Source organism: Chrysochloris asiatica, unplaced genomic scaffold (genome assembly GCF_000296735.1).
Source record: "Chrysochloris asiatica unplaced genomic scaffold, ChrAsi1.0 scaffold00230, whole genome shotgun sequence".
Lineage (NCBI taxonomy): Eukaryota > Metazoa > Chordata > Mammalia > Afrosoricida > Chrysochloridae > Chrysochloris > Chrysochloris asiatica.
In genome coordinates this window covers 467,270-472,726 of record NW_006408748.1, presented here as the reverse complement: position 1 = coordinate 472,726, position 5,457 = coordinate 467,270, and the positions used below count along the sequence as shown (strand labels likewise).

At 39.6% G+C, this 5,457-nt stretch overlaps 1 pseudogene; it reads right to left on the bottom strand.

The window, feature by feature from the left end:
- Nucleotides 1–5,457, bottom strand: part of LOC102834375 — a 58,257-nt pseudogene that overhangs the window by 7,768 nt on the left and 45,032 nt on the right.

Below are 5,457 nucleotides of genomic sequence, written 5' to 3'. Positions count from 1 at the left end.
ACTGAATATTGAAACATAATGTATAGTACCAGAATTTTGTCAGTTAGAGTATCAAAAGATGAACCCCCCAAAGTTGGAAGGCACTCAAAATGTAATTGGGAAGAGTTGCCTCCTCAAAGTAGAGTTGACTGTGATGAAATGAACGGAGTAAAAAGTTGGGGGCTTTATTTGTTGATGGGGCACAATTCAAAATGAGAAGAAACAACTGCAAACATTCATTAATAATTGGAACACGGAATGTACGAAATATGAATCTAGGAAAATTGAAAATTGTCAAAAATTAAATGAACATCAATGTCCTAGGCATTAGTGAGATAAAATGGACTTGTATTGGCCATTTTGAAACTTAAAATTATATGATTTGCTATGCCAGGAACAACAAATTGATGAGAAATGGCATCATATTCATCATCAAAAGAACATTTCAAGATCTGTCTTGAAATATAATGCTGTCTCTGATAGGATAATAACCATACGCCTACAAGGAAGACGAGTTATATACCACTATTATTCAAATTTACGTACCAACAACTAAAGCCAGCCATGATGAAATTGAAGAATTTTACCAACTTCTTTCAGTCTGAAATTGATTAAATATACAATCAACATATATTGATAATCACTGGTTATTGGAATGCAAAGGTTGGAAACAATCGGAAGACTCAGTCCCTGGAAAATATGGCCTTGGTGATAGAAATGATGCTGGGGATCACATGGTAGAATTCTGTAAGACCAAATTGTTCATGGCAAATACCTTTTTTAAACAACATAAAAGACAATGATCACGTGATCCTCACCAGATGCATTCCCAGAAACTAAACTGACTACATCTGTGGGAACAGATAGTGAAAAAACTCCATATCATCAGTCAAAACATGACCAGGGGCACACTGAGGAACAGACCCTCAGTTGCTGATACACAAATTCAGGTTGAAGCTGAAGAAAACCAAATAAAATTGTGAAAGCCAAAATTTGACCTTGAACACATCCCACCTGAACTTAGAGATCATCTTAAGAACAGATTTGATGCATTAAACAATTATGACTGAAGACCGGAGGAGTCTCAGGATGACATAAAGAGCATCATACAGGAAGAAAGCAAAAGGTCATTATGAAGACGAAAAAGAAGGAAAAGACCAAATGGATGTCAGAAGAGACTCTAACACTTGCTCTCCAGTGTAGAGATGCTAAAGCAAATGGAAAACATAAGGAGGTAAAAGAGCTGAAAATTTCAAGGGCAGCTTGAAAAGACAATGTTAACTATTACAATGAACTATTCAAGGACCTGAAGTTAGAAAACCAAAACGAAGCGCATACTCAGCATTTCTGAAGATGAAAGAACTGAAGAAAAAATTCACTCCTCAACTTGCAATATTGAAGAACTCTATGGGCAAAATACTGAATGATGCAGAAAGCATCAAAGAAAGGTAGAAGGAATAGACAGATTCTCTGTACCAAAAAGAAATGGTCAATGTTCAACCATTTCTAGAGATAGCATATGATCAAGAACTGATGGTACTGAAGCAAGAAGTCCAAGGTGCACTGCAGGCATTGGCAAAGAACAAGGCTCCAGGAATTGATGAAATTGATATTGAAACCTTTCAAATGACTGCTGCAGCACTGGGGGCACTCATTCATCTGTGCCAAGACATTTTGAAGATAGCTTCCTGGCCAACTGATTGGAAGAGATCCATATTTGTGCCCATTCCACAAATAGGTGACCTGATAGAATGCAGAAGTCACTGGACAATATCATTAATATCACAGACACGTAAACTTTTACTAATGATAATTCAAAAATGGCTGCAACAAAGGTGCAAACCGGATTCAGACAAGGTCATGGAATGAGGAATATTGTTGATGTCAGATAGAGCTAGGCTGAAAGCAGACAATGCCAGAAAGATGGTTACCTGTGCTTTATTGACCATACAAAGGCTTTTGACTGTGTGAATCATGACAAGCTATGGACAACAGAGTGGAGAATGAGTATTCTGGAACACCTAACTGTGCTCACAAAGAACCTGTAACTAGACCAAGAGGCAGTCATTTGAACAGAACAAGGGGACATTGAATAGTTTAAAATTAGGAAAGTTATGCATCAGGGCTGTATTCTTTCACCATACTATTCAACCTGTCTGCTGAGCAAGCAATTCAAAAACTGTATTATATAAAGAAGAATGTTACATTAGGACTCATTAACAACATACAATAGGCAGATGGTACAACCTTACTTGCTGGAAGCAAAGAAGACTTAAAATATGTACTGATGAAGATCAAAGACCACAGCCTTCAGTGTGGGTTGCACCTCAATGTAAAGAAAACAAAAGTCCTCACCACTGGACCAATAAGTAGTATCATTATAAATGGAGAAAAGATTGAAGTTTTCAAAGCCTTCATTTTGTTTTGATTCACTTTAAACACTCATGGAAGCAGCAGACAACAAATTAAACGACATACAGCATTTGGCAAATCTGCTGCACAAGACCTCTTTTAAGTGTCCAAGAGCAAAGCTGTCAGTTTGTAGCCTAAGTTGCTCATGACCTAAGCCATGGTATTTTTAGTAGTTTCATATGTATTTGAAAGGAAGGAAGACTAGAAGACCACAAAGGAATTGGAACATTTGAGTTATGGTTTTGGAGAAGAATATTAAAGGTACCATGGACTTCCAGAAGAACCAAGTGATCTGTGTACAGCCAGAATGCTCCTTACCAGCCAGGTTGTTTCTCATACTTTATACATGTTATCAGGAAGGAACAGTGCCCGGAAAAGGATATCATACTAGGTAAAGTGGAGGATTAGTGAAAAAGAAGAAGACCCCAGTGAGATGGATTGATTGGTACAGCGGAACCTGCACTGGACTCAAGGTTAACAATGATTGTGAGGATAGCATAGGATCCGGCAGTGTTTATTATTTTGTGCATAGAAGTCATTATGAGGTGGAGCTGAGTCCACACCACCTAATAACAGCAACAAGAGTCTCTTCATCTAGAACCTGTCCCTTTTCTCCCAACCATATTAGGTTTTGAAGAATCATCTAGTCTTAAAACTCTCCCTTGGTTTCTTTTTTCATTTCCCGTACTGGTGTGGTTCTGTGAGTTAATGTGCCAGACTGCAAAGCCATTTGAACTACAAGGCTGGCAGTTCAAGCTCACCAGCTGCTCCTCGGAAACCCTATACAGGGCTCTTTGTGTCAGAACCAACTCGACAGCACTTCACAACAACAACAGCTAGCCTTTAACAGGATGGCATGTCCAGAATTCCATATGAGAGGATCTAGAGATGATGTATTTCATTATGCAATTCTGCAAAAGACCTGTTTAAAATGTTAAAGAGCAAAGATATACGTTTAAGGGTCAAGTTGCTCTTGACCCAAGCCATGGTACTTTCTATCATGTCATGTCCATGCCAAAGCTGGACAGTGAATAAAGACCAGAGAAGAATCAATGTGTTTAAATGATGATGTTCGCTGTTCTAGAATATTGAATATACCATGGACTTCCAGAAGAAAGAACAAATCTGTTTTGCAAGAAGTGTGGCTGAATTGATCTTTGAAGCCACAATGGCAACACTTTGTTTCATGTACTTTGGACATGTTGTCAGGAAAGACCAGTCCCTGAAGAAGGATATCATGCTTGATACAGTGGTGGTTATATGCTGTGGAGTCATTTCTAACTCATAGTGACCCTGTATAGTCCAAGGCTGAGAATCTGAGCAGAAAACCTTGTCTTTCTCCCATGGAATGGCTGGTAGTTTCAAACTGCTGACCTTGTAATCACTACATTATCAGAGTTCATTTGATAAAGTGGAGGGTCAGCAGAAAAAGGAAGATATTCACAAGATGGATTGGCTCAGTGGTTGCATTAATGGGCTGAAATATATCAACAGTTCTGTGGATGCGTGGGACCGGACATTGTTTTGTTCTGTTGTGCGCAGGGTAATTATGAGTCCTAATCAACCAGACACCACCTAAGAACGATGACAATCCTGCTGCAAAGGACCTCTTTAAAGCATTAAAAAATAATATAAAGTGATATAAAGCTTTCAGAAGAAGCCATGTGGTATTTTCAGTCACCTCATATGTATGTGAAAGCTGCAAGACTGAAGAAGAATTTATGTTTTTGAATCAAGTTATGGGCAAAGAATAATGAATATACCATGGACTGCCAAATGAAAGAACAAATTTGTTTTGGAATAAGTACAGCCAGAATGATCCTTAGAATTGAGGATGGGGAGACTTGATCTCACAGTAGGACCAGTACCAGGAAAAAGACATCATGCTTGGTCAGCACAAAAAGAGGGAGCCCCTTAACAAGACGATTGACACCGTGGCTGCAACAATGGCTTTAAGTGTAACCATTGTAAGGATGGTACAGGACCAGACAGTGTTTCATCCCCTTGTATATGGGTCGCTATGACTCAGAACTGACTCAGTGACAACTAATAACACACACAGGTTGACGCAGGAGTGACAGTTCAAAGGAGTAGGCAGGCTTTTACATGACAAGCACACTTTAAAAAGAAAACTTAGTTTGTTGACTTATTTGACATGGCTTTGCCCTTGCATAATGGTTGTCTAGTATGAAAGGTAATAAATGATGAACTGGACAGAGTCAGAAAGCTACAGAAGTTCAAGTATGAGCTTTGCTACTCTCAGGCTGCTCTGCTACCACAGTGGTTACGAATCAGGCTGCGAACCTCAAGGTCAGCAGTTCAAAACTACCAGCTGTTCTGCAGGAGAAAGATGAGGCTTTCTGCTCCCGTAAAGAGTTACAGCCTCGGAAACCCTGTACAGGGTCGCTATGAGTCAGAACTGACTCCACGGCACATAACAACAGCAACAAATTCCAGGTGGTGTGCCATGGAGTCGGTTCCGACTCTAGCGACCTTGTATAGGGTTTCCGAGGCTGTACATACACAACAGTGTCATTTATAACCTCTCCCATACTTCAGACTGTCACTATGCAAGGGTATGTCACATACGTCAATAAGACTTTAGATATTTAACCTCTCTGTGATTCACACTTGCCATTTGTAAGATGGTGAGGGTAGTAGTAATAATTGTTATGTGTAGCCAAGTTGGTTTGGACTCAGAGTGATCCTGTTATAGGGTTCCCAAGGCTTTAAATCTTTTGGGGAGCAGAAAGTCTCATCTTTCTCCTGCAGAGCGACTGGTAGACTCAAACTGGCAACCCTGTGGTTCCCGGTCCAGTGCTTATTGTATGGCACCACCGAGTCCCCTGAGGGTAATAATAATAGTATCTAATTCAGAGGTTTGTTGGACAGAAATCAATGAATAAATACAAACCAGTAAGATTGAGGCCTGGCACAGAATAAATACTCTGTAAGTGGTCGCTGTTATCATCATTCATCGCCTTCTACTCATTGCCTTCTACTTTCAACCACCTTCTCCAGTCAACTTTGTAAAATTGATTGGAACATTCATTCTCTTCTCTCTCT